The following is a 19264-nucleotide window of genomic DNA, read 5'->3' as shown; positions in this document are numbered from 1 at the left end:
ACTGTTATTAAATGTAATAGGGCTAAGATCATAAATGAGAATTGAAAAAATGGAATAGATTTCCAAACAATCAACTGAAAAAACACAGATACGTCTGTTAAGAATGGTCATCACAGGACTTTTAATAAACATTAGAAATATGTAAATTAACTTTCCTTTTCAGTGTTATGTTCTGAAAAAGCTATTATAGGCTTAATAAGGACATTTTTGTATTGAAGCATATTATCTTCTAAACTGATTTTCTTTGGATTATATCTCTGAAAATCACTTCTAAGTCTTCAGTTATTTGAATGTGTGAATTGAGTTGATTAGGAGGGTGGGAGAAGGGTGGTAAAAGTTAAAGACTTTTCCTGTAAGTAGTACTTGCCACATAATCCTTCTTTGGATGTTGTTTTAATGCATCTAATGAGACAATGCAAAAAAGGTCACATTTTTCAGAGGTAATAAAGGTGAGGGTGGCCTATCTGCATACACAACTATAGAACTGACTCTAGACAACTGTATAAAGAATTAATTATGCAAACAAATCCATCGGCCAGCAGTTATTAATCACCTGTTCTGTACCTAGCAGTGTGCTAGGTGATATAAAAGATGCGGAATAACGGCCTTCCAAATACATAGTAATGTCCTAGAACTATTTTTTGAAAAGCTATTCAGAATAAAAGGCAAATTGATAGTTAAAATCAATGTGCAGCCATTTTTCAGTTTTCAGCCATAACCAAAAATAGCAACTCTATAGTTGTCCTTTCCACTGACTTTATAAGGTGAACATCTGATTTACCTAACTTTCCAAAGAGCCCTACAACTCAGAAGCATGACTGTCTAGTGACTTTGGGATGGGTATATGATACTCAAATAGACAGAAAGACAGATAAATAGTGCAATATTCTTCTGGTTGTCCGAGGACACCATTTTGAAGGGTATGGCTGTCTCAGATACTTCCTTAAAAACAAAACAAAAAAATACAACAAAACCAACAAAATCTAGCTATACTTCTTCATAACCCCTAAAAACTGACATAGTGACTGACACATAGTAATTTCTTAAATATGTTGAAAAATAAAGCCAACACAAAAACCTCATTAAAGTCATTTTTCTGATAGCAGTTCCCCAGAATTTAAAAAAAACTAATGTGGATAGTCTTGCCTTTTTAGATTATTTTAGAAGCTCTCCTTACAGAATTAGAGATGGCATTTTAATGAGTTGGAAGACATTGAGCTCTAAGATAGAACATATTATCACCCATTCTAAGAAATGACACCACTGAGATGCGAATGTAATTACTATTACATATTCCAAAGTTTTCTGCTTTCTGTTTTGGATTTTGGATTTGACAATAAATAGAGAGTTTAAGACTCATTTGTCTTAAAGAAATTTTTAAGAACGGGTTTCACAGCTAGTGAGTGATTGAAACACTTGGGGTGGATTGCCTGCCAAGGTTGGGCCCATCACCCATGCAGACGTTGTCAGGAGACACACTGCATGCATTCTTATGCACTTATGTCTCTTTGTGCTAACAGTCATTTGCTGTGTTTGTTCATGGTTCTCTTTAGATTTTTTAATTTCATGATTGAAATTGAGTGGGCTCAGTTTACTATTGCTCTTTTTGAGAAGTTTTTGAGTGTCATTATTTTTTTTAAATCTTGTTTTCGTGCTGCTTTGATGCTTTCTGTGAGCACATGCATTGTTTCCACTTTGCCTGTTGCTGTATTTACAACGTGTCATCCATTGGAAAGAAATTAATGATTTATAGGGTTATGAAATGAACTGCAGTTTCATAAAAAGTGAGAATTTCAGAAAAGTAATAAATTTTCAAAGATATCAATAAAATCTAAGTATGTTGAAAATGATATAGTGTTGTATAGACATTATGTTATAACTTTAAAATATAAATATTAGAAATATATGAATTCACCTTTATCATGGGGTGTAATGGGGTGCCAAGGGTGGCACAGGAAGTGGTCTGCCTAAAATTTTCAGTTCTAGGTCTAGAGCAAGCACTATATACTCAGCAAGAACTTTTAAATATCTAAGCATATTATCTCATAGAATTGCTTTCTCTTTCGTATTTAAATGTCTCTGTTGGCAATTTTGGAAGTGAATGGGGAAAAAAAGAGGCAAAGGCACAATAAGACAGATACAAAACCTTATTCTGTGCACTGTTTTGCAGTTTTCAGTGTAAATAGGTGTCTCGCATATTATGAAGAGAGTTGGTTTAAGTCTCTGAAAATCATCTTCTAAGCTCTATTTTATTTATACCTCTAAATTAAGCTGGGCTGCAGAAATTAAACTGTCTGGGAGACATATGACCAAAAAAGATCTATCAGCCAACAATTTCTGCATCACTTTCCCTACAGGATGGGAAAAACGACTTTTTGTATTATTTAGGCCATTGCATCCATAAATAGCTCTGTTGATTCAGCTTTCTATGAAGCATAATTCAAATTAGTGTCTTCTTCATTCTCGAGATTAAACTTCATCTTCTAGGACAGGTCAATTTTTCTGCCTTCTATGAGTGTGTTCTATGTCATCTTCCCAGGCATATCTAGTTGCAGAGAACTGCTCCTCTGGCTCTTACAGACACCGGTTATAGCTTCCCACACCTCTCTTCTCCGTTTAGACTCAGAGTATTTCAAGGGGAGGGAGCTGTATTTTGCTCCTCTTTAGAGCACTGGGTTGAGCTATAGATAATAAATATATGTTGGTGGTACACGACAACAAAAAAGGCCTCTCTTAGAGACTATTTACTAGGAAACCAAAACATTGAGATTACTAGGATGTTACAATAACATGTATTTTACATATAAACTATTGATCCATGGCTCCATTATTTCATCTATGTTATAGTTAGTTTTGATTATTTGAAATATGTCTAACAGGTGAAATGATTCATCCCAAAGGATCTGTCCCTTGATCCCAAAGTAATAATTTTTAAGAACTAATTATAAAATACAGAAAAGCTTTAAAGAAAAAATGACATCATAGGAAAAGTGTAATGTTAATTTCTTGGGTATGTATAAAACAATTTTTGATTAGATGGGAATTTGATTTTTGAAAATCCTTTTGGTACAATGTTCACATTTAAAATATGAGTTAAAGATGACTTACTCGCATCATAAAATTGGTCTTATGGCCCCAAAATGAAGTGTAGAGTAGAAGTCCCAAGAAGCTTGGTGCTCTGGACAATGCAGAATGAAGACCTTTAAAACAAATACAAAACATTTTTATGTCTTATCTGAAGACTGATAAAGCTCAGTATTCCTTAATAAAGATAAGATATAAAAGTTTCGCATGTGTATCGGTCAAGGTCCCAAGAGGAAATAGATGGCATACTGAAATTAAGATACGTTGAAACGGTTTCATTGCCAAAGGAAATAATTACCAAGGTAGGAAGAGTGTGTAGGAAACCACACAGGCTAGTGCAGGAATATGGACTATGTTGCCATTGCTGGGTATGAGGGAGGGAGAGATTATTGTCATGCAGCAGGAAAGCATCCTTCAGTGAAGGTGAGACTGAGAGGACTGGTGACCTTTGGGGGACATCAGTAGGAGGTGAGCTCTCAGCAATGAGGCAGGAAGATAAATCCTTCCTCCTCTCTCTCCTTCTCTTTGATTTATTGCCAACACCCCACTGGCCAAATCTAACCTGAAGCCTGAGGGAGCTCTTTTTGTGTCCTTAAAATTTGGGGTGGACATTTATGAGTGGAGAAATGTAGACAGTGGGCCTGGAAGGGCAAATGGAGGATATCCAGCATGGTGTCAAATAAATTGCTCTTTTAAGTCAATATGACTATTCCATTAAAATGAGAAGAGATCTAGTGACATCACGCCTTTTATGACAGGAGTAATTCTTTCTCAATAGATGGGGGGTTATGTAATGAATGTTTGCAGCATAGAACGGGAAAGTTCCCATAGGTAGGTATCAAGCTATAAAGGCAAGTGACCCAACAGGGCAGAAAATGGGCCTTATTGGTGGAGCAGGTGTACAGGATCCGCTTTGGAAAGTATACGGGGATCTAAGAAGGCCGCACATTAGTCCCTAGGAGGGAACCCCACTGTTGGACAAAGGGGTTCTGATGCTCTATGACTGCGGCAACACCAACTTGTCCACTGGCATAATTGGGGACTGAGTCTAAGCCTTGCTGCTTCAGCTGATATGACTTGGTCCTGTGGTCTAATACTCTCTGTTTCCTAAAGCTGAATTGCATTGAAGGCTTGGATATGGACAGCTTCCTGGGAGGTCAGCCACTGAGAATTGGCCTTGGATAAGTGAGGCTTTTAACTCTGTGGATAAGATTTTGTGTGGTAACTTCCCAGATGACCAGTATATTCTTCTAATCTACCCAACAAAGAGTTAAACTTTAAGCAGTGTTGGAGTTCTGTGGAGGCTGTAAGTACCAGGAGTCAGACGTTGAGTCATAGTTTCTAATCTCAGGACTAACTCTAACAATGCGTGTGGTCAAATGGATTCATACTTCTGGCTTTAACTTGTCTTAAGTCAAGTAAAGGTTGAAAGTAGGTGATCTCAAGTGATTCTATCCTAATGTCTTGTGGTTGTACCCTCTATAATCATTATTAATGTCCATTCTTTATCTCTAGAACATAGAAGAATACTCAAAATTATGACTTGAAAAAATTCTGAAGATGACCTGCCTGTGTTTGATAATTTGTAAACGGTAGATGGTCAGTCCTGGGAGAATTTTGAATGTATTATATAATGTTATAGAAAATGTGTACTTCCTTGTGTGTTTACTAACATACCTTTGTGTTTAGAACTGATTTCCTTATGAACTAGTTAAGAAAAATGGTAAAACAGGACTTGAAAATCAGTCCCCCAAGTCAGGAAGGGTAAATAGAAGGGGTTTACAGCAAACTCAATTCTAGTTCATCTGAATTTAACACGATCTTTGATGAACTATTTTGACGACTTCCGCTGTATTTAAAGAAAGTAAGCCAGAAAGAAGCTAAAAGACAAAATGGAATAACGAAATTCCTTTAGATATTTTTTAAGCTATAAAGCATGTAGTGAATACATTTTGATTCATCCAAATAATAATGGTAACTAGTTTCTATCTCAATAGATTAAGTGTTTTTGTCTATAAGGGATCAAATTTGACGTGTTTTTTCTTTATAATTCTGTGAATTTCTGAACTTTTAATAGTAAATTTGAAATATTTATATTTTAAAAAGTTACCTTTTTTTTTTCCCTTTAGTACCATGTGGTTGCATGCTTGGCATGACAGAGTGCCATCCACACAGCGTCACACCAAAACACTGGGTCTTCTCTTGCCACTAACAGTAAGGACCTGCTCTGTGGCTGCCAACGATCTCCACATATGAGTTTAAAAATATAGAGGGGATTATTTTTACACCAACCTTAGAATAACGTCATAAAATAAAGTGGAAAATGGTTCTTAAGAGAGAAGTCTCTGAAGAAATTTGTGAGATTCGTGGCATAAAGAAAGATTATATCTAAAGGTTTCTAATTATTAGTCCTCCAAAGTATTTTCATAAAAATAATTCTATGATTTCCATATTTCAAGTGCTTTCTAAAACCTTTAGTTAGCATAATTGCCCAATCTTATTTGGGGACTTCTCTCATCCTGAAAATAAAGCTATTCTCTTGAATTCCCAGGGCAAAGTCTATGGTTTTTCTGCCATATTGTTGAGGATGAGAAAAGAATTTGGAACATTGTGTTTAAATAGTCAAAGGAAGTACACTAGAAACAGATCACTACAGAAATATTACTTCGTGCCCCCAGAACAAGTTTGATGAGGAGAAAGAATCTCTAACTTGGACCCGCCTCAGGGGTCTTCAGAAGAGGCCCATTGGGTTCCTTTGGTGACACAAGTGCTCATGGCATAACCAGAGCTCACCTCTGGGTATGTGCATGGAAGATGATAAATTCACAGAAACATCGATGTTAATAATGTATAGGGAAAAAGGAAAAGGTGCTAGAAACATTTCTTGAAGCATTTCATTCAGTTTATTCAATCTTAAATTCCACAAATGTTTAGAAGAACGATGTTTACTACCCCAGACACTAAACTGTACCCTGGAAAAGATCGATGAACTATAACCATCCTGCCTTTGAATAAGATATAATCAATCTGGGAAGACCTGATTTTCCCAGAGGCAGTGGTTATTAATAAGGTGATACTGATGATAAAGGTCAATTTTGGGGAAAAGGTTATATTTTTTTATCCCAAATTTCAAACGGATACAGAGTGTCTCCCAGCAATTGTATTAAAATTCCCTAATAATTGTTTCCCAATTTCTTTTCTCTGCTAAGAATCTACAAATACCTCTCTCACTCTCAGCTGTTGACATGATTCCATTCATCCTTGAGAATGTAAGAGAAACCAGAAAAAAGAAAAAAAATCATTTCATCTTCCCATCACCAAAGCTAATTCCCTACATCCCTTGTACCCATAGTTTATTCCTTCCCTCTTTTCAAATACCCTTGCATCTAGGTCCAATCCCTCAACTTATGCTTTAGACTGTAGTTTATACTGTATAAATTTAAAATTAATATATTTAGTTTTCTCATACAGTCCTTTGTAGTAGAATGTACACCACGGCATAGTTTCTTTTTATTTAGAAAATCAATGTACTGAAAACTGTATAAATAATGTATTTCTCTAGCACTTGTCAACCACACTTTTATCAGGGCAGTCTAGTTTATGAGAAAGGTCCTGCAGAATATAAAGTATGCAGTCAGTGTCAATAAAGTTACTGAAGGACAGGGACCGAAATGCTGTCACATAGGCAGCTATAATTTACATATATGCAAGTTAGACTTCAATTTACATATACGCAATTTATATTGAGTATTTACATATGTTCAATTTACATTTACTTAAAGTTAGTCTTACAGAGAGGATTTTATATTCAGGTTGTTTCTTTGGAAATGTTAAGGATGTGACTTCAAAATTTCTGAAAGACATATTTTCAGTGCTGGTCTTTACTATGGCATATTTCATCTTTTGAGGGCAAAAAGATATTTACTTTAGCTCCACTTGGCATGGAAGAAGACCATCAGAATGGGTAAGATGGGTATATGGTTATATGTGTGTCTGTGTCAGTGCATGAGTATGTAATTCTTTTTTTTTAAGTCATTTCTTGGTTTAATTTTTAAATTTTATTTATTTCATTTTATCTTATTTATTTTTATTTAAATGAATTAATTAATTAATTTATTTTTAAGGAGGGCACAGCTCACAGTGGCCCACACAGAGATCGATTAGTTTAATTTTTTTAAGTGTGTGTATGTACATTCTTGTGTCATTTTAGATGGTAAATTACTTGAGTCTTTGGACTTTTTGAAATCTGTAAATCTCATATTTCTATTTGTTAAGACTATCTCAAGAAACTCATGATGATACACTAGTATAAAATATCTAGGGAATAGCTATGTTACAGCTTGAGAAATTGGTACTAGAGATACGTTGATTAGTAATAGAATATTTAATTCATAATCGATTAATAATAATTAATTAAAAACTTGGCATTCTTAATCACAGTCCCCAGGCCCCAAACGATTTTTTTTGGCTAAAGAGGAAAACAATGAATGATTCCTTTTATTATTACTTTTATTTCCCATGTCTTCCCATTGTAGTTACACTTTCCAATCTGAAAAAAAAACTTTTTTCTTCTGTTATTCATTCAATCATTAATTTGACAACTAAGCAAGTGTCCACTTAGTTTTTACTGAGGACAAGAAAATCAAGCATTGTAATTTTGTCTAGTGCAAGAAATATGGAACTTCAGAGAAAAGTCAGGACAATAAGTGTAGATTTGATATTTTTATGCTTAGAACCTCCATCCAAAAACATGAAGATAGAAGGTTTTGTGTTGATTAGGGAGTTCATTTTGCCAAAATGGTGAGAAATGGAATTGGTAATAGAAACACAGAAGAAAAAAATCTAAATGGTAATTACACAGAGAATTAGAAGAGTAAAAATGTATATTCTTGGAAATGATTTCATTTTAATTTCTAAAATATTTAAATAAGAATAACAAAGATTTACTGTGTCATAAAGTTTATCCTTCAAATTATGCCCACAGCAACCCTGTGAGATTTGAACTAATTTGTACAGAAGCAGAAACTGAAGCCCATCAAGCAGCGGGCCCTCTAGCTGAGCTGTGGTCTCCCCTCCAGGCTCCCCGCACACCATCTGAGCATCCCTTAGGAGCCGCCTGCTCTGCTCCTGTAGCTGAGGGCCATTCTGCTGCAGGTCTATGGCCTCCCACTGCAGAATGAGAGAGAGGGACCATTTCCCCCAGGGTAGGCAGGACCTGAAGTGTGTTTTAATTAAATCTGAGTAAAAGTCCATTCCAAGAGGGTGTGAATTTATTCTTTCCCATAGTTCTTCAGGGTGATTTGAGTCCCATCTCCTAACTGAAGATTTTGTAGTAAAATTCAATTCACAGATATTCTGCTCATCAAACTCCCTTTTTTACATCCAGCAAAATATGTTTTCAAACCTACAAAACCAGAACCAGTAAAGCACTTCAAAATTCACATTGATATACCCCAAAAGAAGGTTGATAGTTCTCTTAAACCCTGGCTCAGCATTTCTCAATGTATTTTGGGGGGGACACTAGTGTTTCCTAAGAGTTCATTGGTAATAAGAAATTAATTAAGTAAAAAATACACCAACCATATATTATACTGTACACAAACATGTGTGTCCAAACACACACACACACACACACACACACACACACACACACACACACACACACAATGCAAAAACTCCTAAACAAATTTACATTTTAAGGAATTTATACAATGGTTTGTCTTTACGAAAAGTGGTGTTCTGTCTGTGAAAAGGCGCGCCACCTGAAAAACCCTCTAATGAAAAAGCCTCAGTCCCCTGGTGCCAAGTATAAGCATTCTTTCCAGCATGTTCTAAGAGTGCCACTGTGCTTGTCATTTCAGTGATCTGTGCATCCATGTCTGTGATTATACGTTATCTACTTGACGTTCAATTTTAAGATGGAATTGTGACTTTATTTGACGTCCTCTCTGTGCCAACCAGGATTATAAAGACAAATAGGAATGGTCTTGAATTGAACAAATTGAATCTGCCTCAGAGCCCTGGCAGAGACAGTGAGCCAATCTGTACCATTAGCACCATCAGCGTCACCATAAATGTTGGCACCAGAACAGCAACGCTTGAGCAGGATTTGGAAGGTTAAGAATTGAGGAGTAGAAGAGGTGCCGGCTATCTCTAAATAAGCCAATATTTCCCCTCTGAAATTCTTTCTTTTTTACATGATGTTTACTCTAAATTTTTAAGGGAAGAGTAAACAGTAAAAGCATATGATTTAACCAATTAGTTTCCAAAGTCAAGTTTGTATAGAGAATTTTAGAATACTTTTCTTTCTAATAGTTGTAAATATATTCATGACTTTTAGGGACTAGGAAGGTTTGAGGTCATGGAAATCTCAGCTTTGTGAGCGCCCACTGTACACGCTTGGTATCATATGGAGTTTACCTGGAAAAATGGAATGACATTCCCAATTGCCATTCCAAAACCATGCTGAGATGTTACCTAATGTAACACAAGTATGCCAGTAATGTACAACCTGAAATCTGTCATGATAAAAAGCCCTACATGGAAAAATAAAAATGACAGATGAAACAATTTAGAGCTGAATTTATCAGGCTTCAAAATAGTGTTTTAAAAGTAGACCAAAAATCCCCAGCCTGCTCACATGAATCTTGTATTTTCGTTTTGTCTGTCCATTTATCTGGGTGTATAACTGATCTTGTACAATGTAATGTCAACTCTGAAGATTTGTTTTAAACAATTATTGTGTCTTTTCACAATAGCAAAAATAAAAAAATAAAAAAATTCTGAGTACAGTTAGGATAATGGTCTAATAATCATTTTTATCCACAAAGTACTTCAGCGTTTGACTTCAACCATCAAATCTACCATTTTACATTTTACTCTTGAAAATTGAGGTTAAAGCTAAAGAAAAAAAGTAATTTATTAAACAGTCTTCATTCTTCTCTCTTTTGAGAAAAAATTTAGAGGCAAAGTATGATTGAAATAAGTCATCAGAGTTGACACAAGCTGTCTAAGACTAAAGAAGCTATAAGTATCACTCTTCAGATACAAACATATAGTTTATTGCTAAGCAAAAAGGGCATGTTACCTTGTTTCTCATATGGAAAACAAATCTTAAACTTGTATTTTAAATGATGACTATTGGTATATGCAATTTCAGAGTGAGTTTTACAATAAAAACCCTGGCTCACAGGCTTAAATTTCCTGGGAAATAGTAAAGAATTGAACAAGTTGATGTAAACACTAAGAGTAACTTTAGAAATATACACCACGTTTATTTTTTTTTCTAAATCACAGAGAAATTATCAAACACAGAAATGATCCCAATGCATTTGAATTATGGAATTTTTGTCCCATAAATACTCTTCGAGCAGCCACTATCCTTCAGGACATCCTGGAGTTCACAATTGTTACTGGACATACAACTTTATGTAGCTTCTTTAAAAACTCAAGGAAACAGAATTGTTGTTTCTAAATTTAATACCAGTAAAAGAAAAAGAGAACTGAATAGTTCATACTGATTTAAAAAAGGTAGGTAGAAGTTAACTGTAGTTCTCGATTGTATTAGTTTTCTAACGTAACCAAATACCACAAACTGGGTGGCTTAAAGCAACAGAAAACAGTCTCACAATTCTGGAGGCTACAAAGTCCAAAATCCAGGTGTCTGTAGAGCATACTCCCTCTGAAATTGGTGGAGGAGAAACGGTCTTCTTCCTAGCTTCTACGAGAGGCCTGCAATCCTGGTGTTCTTTGGTTTGCAGATGTAGCACTTGAATCTCTGCCTCTGTCATCATCAGGCCTTCTTCCCTTGTGTGTCTGTGAGTCTTCTTAAAAGAACACACTTCTTCTTCATTCTTCTCCCTTTTGGATTAAGGGCCCATATGGCTTCATTTTACCTAATTCCTAATTACATCTGCAAGGACCTTATTTCCAAATGAATTCACAATCTGAGGGACCCGGGGTTAAAACTTTAGCATATCTTTTAAAAAACACAATGCAACCCACGGCATCCATGGACCACTTTCTTCTTCTTCTTCTTTTTTAAATTCTTACTTGTACTAAAATAGTTTTAGTATATGTCAAGTTTCCAAGACAATAGAGAAGATTCCCAAATACTTTCCCCCAACTTCTACTAATGTTCATAACTTTCATTTATCATTAGTACATTTGTCAAACCTGAAAAATTAACATTGGAAAAATTCTATTACCTAAGCTATAGACTTTATTTGTATTTTATTATTTTTTTCCACTAATGCCAGTTTTTGTTTTTTTGTGTATTCCAGGATCCAATCAAAGATACCAAGTTTCATCTTGTCAACTTAGTCACGTCTTCAATCCGTGACAGCCTTTTAGTGTTTACCTGATTTTATGTACTTGACATTGAGACTTTTGAAGAATATGTGGTAAATATTTTGTAGAATGTCTTCATTTGGATTTTTATGATGTTTCTTCAGAATTAGACGACGAGGATTATGAGTTTTGGGGAAGGCTATCACAGAAGCAAAGTGCCTTACTTACCACATCATATCAGGGGCAACAGAATATCAACATGGCTGATTCTTGGTGATGCTATAAATCTGGGTCATTTGGTTACATGCTAACTGACAGGTTCTCCACAGTGAAGTTTCCATTTTCCCCTTTCCATGCTCTTCTTTGGAAGCACTTCACTAAGTCCAGCCCATACTGAGAGGAAAGAAAATGAAGCTTCATTTCTTGAAGGGAAGGGCAACACCAAAGAATTTGTGGAAGTAATTAGTAAATATTTGGGGGTCGAATCTTGGACGCTATGCAGATAACCTGTTTCTCCTTAAAGATTTCCCATTAACTTTCTCCTTTACAGTGGATCTCGCCTGCAGCAATTATTACTGTGGTATCTAACGGGGATTTTCTGCTTTGCTCAAATCTTCTTCTTTTGAAAACAAACTAAAAAGTAAGAATTCTAGGTGGGATGACAGTAATTATATCCATCAGGATGGTTTAAGAGTAAATAAAATGTATTCATAGTGTTTTCTTTGAGATAATATCAACTCTAAGAAATAAAGTCCCCTCACCATGCTTTCTCCTGGACAAGTGCATTAGAGCACTGAGCAATGCAAAGGTGCCTAATGGTTCCTTAATGCATCACCCTTCTCTGACCATGCTCATTTGCATACAGACATTTAGTCCCAGCAGGAGATGTGCATTCAGAGGTCTCCCAGAACAGAAATGTAGACATCCTCAGGTAAAAGCAGTTCTTCACTAAACTTTACAACCTCATTCCAAACTCCAGTTGTCATTTTACAGCTTTCCAGATTGACATCTTAAATCAAGAAAATGTCACACATGTACAGTAACTGGCCTAATCTTTTCTGTAAATTGCTGCCTGTGGTTTTCAAAACCATAATACATTGCTGGCAATTGACAATGTGTCTGCCTGCACGGCTAACTTCACTTCTGCACAGTTAACAAATCAGTCTTAAATTATTCATCAGCTCATCCAATGTCTAGGCTTTGATTGACAGCCATTGATTTTAGGAACCTATAATTCTATCTTTTATATTGAAGTAAAATTTGCCACCTGATTGTTCCTACTCTCTTCAAATGTAAAATTAAAACTGTAAGCAGGAAAAATAACTCTGTCTCTGTATCCCAGTTAATGGTGAGCACACTTACTACTCAGGTATGTCTTCACCTGTTCTGTGCTGCTCTGAAGGAAGAGAGGCTGTTTTCTCAGACTAACAGCCTTAGTGTCCCCCGATGTTTCAAGTGCAGAAGGATGTTTTCTCTATTAATTCTACAATTGTAGGACAACAGTGAAATGATGAGTTATATGTACAAACTAAAACATCAGATGGCCCATTAAGAAGGGATACTGTTACACCATTGCACGTTTTTCTAAAAACAAGGCTACACATCTCAACAGTTCAAACTAAATTGTCCCTAAAATAACTTTGGGGATATAGTACTTTGTTCTGAAAACACCTCTCAATATCATTTTTTTCTTCCCTAGCAGCATACTTTCTTAAGGGAATTTTTCCAGAAGCACACTTGCCCTTCTTTGGAACACTTGTTTGAGTAAGTGCTGGTTCTAAACTAAATAATACACTTGGGGCATCAAGGAGTCTTCTGTTTGAGAAGCACTTTTGTCCATATTGGCTCAGAAAAATGAACTGCAGCTCACCTTAAAAGAAACCTCAGCAGAAAGTCTTGTCACGACTGCTCTGGTCTGGTAAAAGTGTAGCTTTGTGGTTTTGTTTAGAGCAGGTTTCTACATGACCACCTTCTCAGGGCAGTGACCCGTGCTCTGATCCATGATGGTGTGCAATTGCAAATGTAAACTACAGGTAAAAGAAGAGTCTGGAAAGAGAGTGTGGGATGAAGACGGACGGAGCAACACAAATTCATGGCTGGGGATAGAAGAACAAACTGATTTTCTCACATGTGGTTGATCGTGGACTCTGTCCTCATATGAGAACATCAGCATTCAGTATGAAGGCTGTCTCCTCCCGGTTTTTAAACACAGTAATGCACAAACCCACCATGCTTTCCTCCGGGAGACCTTTGCTCTTTCTGCTCTGTGTGCTCAGGATGCTAATAAAAGTCCCTTATTATAACACATTCACATTCTATTGTTATATTATTTATTAAGTTGTCTATGTTTTCCATTATGTAAAAGATTTCATGAGAACAGAAACTGACTATCTGGTATAATCTTATGTTCCCATTGTCATGATGTGAAGTTCTACATTAAAATTTGTGTGTATTGGTTTGTATTAGGTTGGGTTGTGTACTAAGAGAAGCCCCAAAACAACGGCTTAAAATATAGCCTCTCATATAAAAATATCCAATATTAGGCAGTCCAGAGTGATATAACAGGTCTGCAAAGATAGAAGATCCCAGGTGCTCCTTCTATCTTTTTGTCCTATTATCCCAATCAATGACTTGTCTGCTCAAGGTTATCTTATGAACCAACCTGCCTCCAGCTAATCCTTTCCCCCATCTTTCCCTTTAGAATTGGTTTGATTTCCTCATAGTTCCATTTAAATTGCATTCTCTGCCTTACTCTTTTAGAGTGATTGATCTCGAACTCTTGTAAGCATCCTGTGACTGCCATACCAGTCAAATCACAAATCAAATGCACAGCTACTGTAATGCTTCTCAGGTTCAAGGCCACCCCCTAGCCTTTCCCTGCAATTTCTCATGTAGCAACAATAAACTTTTCTTTGCAAAAATCATTTTTTCAGAAATGCCTGTAAGTGTGATTTTTGTTAAAGGAGTTACAGAGGTTAATTTGTATAGCGACTCAATGACTGTGTTTCTTTATGACATCTCAGAAGGTAGTGTTACATTATCTTATTGTTAGCTCTGTTCCTGCAAGACTCTTCAGCTAAATCGTCATCATTTATCATTTAATTTTGTGGTAGTGTCTGTCATTGTATAATGCTACTTGAAGGCATAAGTTGTTATTCTGTTAAGGAAAACAATAAGCAAATTGCAAATAAACATGTTTATCAGTCTCTCTTTTATTATCTTATGAACCATTTCATTGCAAATGTGACCTAACATTTTTCCTTTGGATTTTCCTTTTAATTGAAATTTCTCAACCATGATATTGTATCCATTAAATACACGAATTAACATCACAACAAGAGAATCCACAGTCTTAACGGCATTTACTGGTGTTCTATCTGTTCTACACACTGTTATTGTAGAATGACCTTATGTTCAATATGCTCTGTCAAGAATTCCAGAAATACTGCTTAAATTTCCTTCTAAAAAGCTCAGCAACACATTGCACTAGATTCTATTAAACTTGTTTTCTCTGAGCACAATACTGCTTTCATTCAAGTTTCCAGCCATGGCCTACTCTCAGTGGTTTATTTTTTGCAAACGGTAGCTTAACTAACTCTAATATATGACAATAAGTCAAAGGGATCCAATATATGGTGATGGAAAGAGAACTGACTCTGGGTGGTGAACACACAATGTGGTATATAGATGATGTAATACAGAATTGTACACTTGATATCTATGTAACTTTACTAACCATTGTCACCCCAGTAAACTTAAAAAAAAAAAAGATTTTCAAGGAAAGAAATGTTGTTTTTATTAATGCATGTGAGAGAAGTGGATAAATTTGGAAACCATCGTATCAGAGGACGTCAGAGTTAAGTGAGGGCAGATTCACCTCTCAACTGCACTTCAGCTTTGGGTAGATTGGCTCAGGTGGCCATCACTGCTCCATCCTGTGCCCTGCCCATGTGGTAGAGTCTTGGAGAGGGAGTGTGGGGAAGGGAGGAAACCTTCAAGCCACAAGCCCTAGGTAGGGTTTGTTTGGCCAGGGGAAGAGACATGGGATCAAGATTTCACAACTTAATTTCACAGCTAACTTGGTGAGAATTTATGCGTGATGTGTTAGGGAATTGGAAAGGGGAGTTTGACACAGAAGAGTTAGGGAGGGAGTTATTGGAGAATATGTAATCATATCATATTTATACTCCCCAATTGACAAAAACTAATTATACAGCAAAACACTTTTATTTTTTTAAAAAAATTTATTCTCATGTGTTGTTCAGAGAGAGAATATGGTATAAAATAAAAATGGCAGAGATAATGTACTTAGTGTAGTTTTTATATTTGCACAGACCTGTTCATTACAGTCACTCGAACATAGTGAAATACATGCAGCTACTGTAAATAGAAAATTGACTCCACTGCTTTTTAAAAAATCAAAAATAAAACCTATTTTTTATTACTAAAGAGAGGCATACGGATTTCTGATTAACAGAAACTAATATAAAGTAGGCCACAGTAATCATTTAAATGATTAGATTGTTTCTGTTTGTCATTAGACTGTGTAACCTAGCAGAAAATTCAGTTTCCCCATTGTCTCCTGAGAAAAGATTCCCAAATCTTTGTATTTGCATTAAGTACCATGATAAAATATAATACAGCCTTCAACTTGCGTATTAACTTTGTTGTGGAAATAATAGCATATATCAGATCTACATTAAAAAATTTCTGGCCATCTAAAATTGTTAATACATTTTTTAAAATATCTACTTTACACTAATATTAGAATATTAAAGAGGGCATCATTCTTATAGCTCCCAAAGAAGGCATAGCCTTTGCCAGATTTCTACAATTCCACTTATATAAAGGCTTCTAGGTAATTTCCTTGAAATATCATTCTTGAATGTAGGTATTAGCAGCCTCCAGACTTCCATAAATATATTTCAAGATATTTTTTGGTAGTTGCCCAGGTTGAGGAAAAAAAATCACCCATAGAAAAAGATAAAAGCAAGTTTAAAATTTATTACTAGATTAGATAAATTGAGTCTATTGAAATAAAAATGAAATATACAAAGTAGAGTTGCCTAAATTTAGTTAACTGAAAATACAAATGAACCTATAAGGTATAAAAATAGTTGGAAAGTTTATTAAATACAATAAGTGGATTGTAGCCACTTCGAGGAAACTGGGATTTTGTTTAGAGCACTTATTTGGTGCTCTAAAATATTTCCAATTCAAAATACCGTGCCCAACAGTAAGAAGAATCAAACTTCGAAAGTTAGAAAGAAATTGAATCTTGAGAAAAACAAAACGTTTTCCCAGCATAGTTTAGAGCAAGAATTTAAATGAGGTAATAAAAATAACTTGAAAGAGAATTATTTATGTGAAATATACAAGTGAAGTATTTCATGGGAGAAAAGAGCTTTCAAGGGCAATGGTGTCAAATTAAAATAAGGTTCTCTTTTCTGTCGGTGGATGCCGCTGAGTAAGCATCATTAAAGTCACCCCTCCTGCGGTTGTCAGGTCTCAGTCAGAGTCTCCCAAAGAGCCTGAACAGCTGTGGAAACTCTTCATCGAGGTTTGAGCTTTGAAACAACCAATGAGAGTCTAAGGAGCCATTTTAAGCAATGGGGAGCGCTCACAGACTGTGTGGTGATGAGATCCAAACACCAAGTGCTCCAGAGGCTTTGGGTTTGTCACCTACGCCACTGTGGAGTAGGTGGTGCAGCTATGAAGGCAAGGACACACAAGGTGGATGGAAGAGTTGCAGAACCAAAGAGGGCTGTCTCAAGAGAAGATCCTCAGACACTTGGTGCCCACTTCACTGTGAAAAGATTTTTGTGGGTGGTATTAAAGAAGAACATCACCTAAGAGATGACTTTGAACAGTGTGGGAAAACTGAAGTGATTGAAATGGTGACTGACCAAGGCGGTGGCAAGAAGAGAGGCTTTGCTTTTCTAACCTTTGGTAACCATGGCTCTGTAGACAAGATTGTCATTCAGGAATACCACACTGTGAATGGCCACGACTGTGAAGTAAGGAAAGACCTATCTAAGCAGGAGATGGCTAGTGCTTCATCCACCCAAAGAGGTCGAAGTGGTTCTGTAAACTTCGGTGGTGGTTGAGGAGGTGTTTTTGGTGGGAATGACAACTTTGGTCGTGGAGGAAACTTCAGTGGTCGAGGTGGCTTTGGTGGCAGTCGTGGTGATGGAGGATGGTGGCAGCGGGGATGGCGATAATGGATTTGGTAACGGAAGCAATTTTGGAGGTGGAAGAAGCTACAGTGATTTTGCCAATGACAATAATCAATTTGAAAATTTTTGGCCCCATGAAAAGGAAGCAACTTTGGAGGCAGAAGCTCTGGCCCCTGTGGTGAGAGAGGCCAATACTTTGCCAAACCACAAAACCAAGGAGGCTATGCAGTTCCAGCAGCAGCAGTAGCTATGGCAGTGGCAGAAGGTCCTCGTTCTGGCCAGGATACAAAGCTTAGCAGGAGAGGAAAGCCAGAGAAGTTCAGGGAAGCTACAGGTTACAACAGATTTGTGAACTCAGCCAAGCACAGTGGTGGCAGGGCCTCGCTGCTACAAAGAAGACATGTTTTAGACAACATTCATGTGTATGGGCAAAAAACTCGAGGACTGTATTTGTGACTAATTGTCTAACAGGTTATTTTGGTTTCTGTATGGTGGAAAGTGGAAAGCATTCTAACAAAGGGTTTTAATGTAGATTTTTTTTTGCACCCATGATGTTGATTGCTAAATGTAATAGTCTGATCATGATGCTGAATAAATGTGTCTTTTTTAAATGTGCTCTGTAAAGTCTACTCTGAAGCCATCTTGGTAAATCACCCCAACAGTATGAAGTTAGAATTCCTTTAGGGTGATGCCAGTTTCCATTTGAAATTTATTTACAACCTGCTTGGGCTCAGTCAGAAGCCATTGTCTTCAGAAACCTTGGTGTCGTTGAATTGACAGTTACTGTGTTGGTAATTTGGAGCTTACCATTAAAAGGGTTGTCCAACCAGAGTCTGGAGTTTATTTGGTTATTAATGATTGTTGGCACATCCTATGCAATACATCTAAATTGAATTATGGTACCAGATAAAATTATAGATGGGAATGAAGCTTGTGTATCATTCATTATCATGTGTAATCAATAAAATATTTGATATCCTCTTGAAAAAAAATAAAACAGGTTCTGTTGTTGCCACATTGAAAGATTGTTTAAGTTTCTTCAAGAACCAAAAATATTAGTGGATCAGGTCACTACAGGAAGAGATCACAAACATTGTATATAACAACAAAAGACAAGTACACACTTAAAAACCCATATTTACTAAAATGTTTCATTTGGGGGCTAAATCTGTATGGTTGGCTATGGGGTGCATCATGCACAAATTTTCTGGTTGTCAAGACCTGGAGATAAAGCCCACCATCCACATTTACCATACGTGTGACCTTGCTATCTCACTTCGACTGAGCTGAAGTTCCTCATAGAATAAGGAAAACACTATTTGCCTCTAAGCGCTGTTGTAACGAGATAGTATAAATGTAAAATAACATGTACAGACTAGGCAATCAGTAAATGTCATCCATCTCTCTTATTGTTGCTTTTAAAGGCTCTGATTAAAGTTCATGATTTATATAAGATAAATCTATAGAATTCTTCACAGGACCTGTCTTGCTTTGATGTCTGAATTTGTTTATATATAATTATACATATACTGAATACTTAGAGAATTTGATATGTGAAAATTGTCTAGGATAACTAAGGCAAAAGTTCCATATAATTTCATAGAATATCTACGTAACGTAATGTATGGGAAGGGAGTTGGGGGAATGGGTGGTGATATCTATCTTAACTCCTTGATTGAATCAATGCCCTTTGCTACACAGTTGACCACGCTGGA

General features: G+C 36.2%; 1 pseudogene; it reads left to right on the top strand.

Annotated features, from left to right (window-relative positions):
- Nucleotides 1–18936, top strand: part of LOC148757639 (heterogeneous nuclear ribonucleoprotein A1-like) — a 34609-nt pseudogene extending 15673 nt beyond the window's left edge.
- The last annotated feature ends 328 nt before the right edge of the window (nt 18937–19264 follow it).

The sequence above is a fragment of the Rhinolophus sinicus genome, chromosome 7 (assembly GCF_057876585.1).
Source record: "Rhinolophus sinicus isolate RSI-liver-muscle chromosome 7, RSI-T2T, whole genome shotgun sequence".
NCBI classification, from domain to species: domain Eukaryota; kingdom Metazoa; phylum Chordata; class Mammalia; order Chiroptera; family Rhinolophidae; genus Rhinolophus; species Rhinolophus sinicus.
The sequence above is the reverse complement of the archived record's forward strand: the minus strand, read 5'-3'. Positions and strand labels throughout refer to the sequence as shown.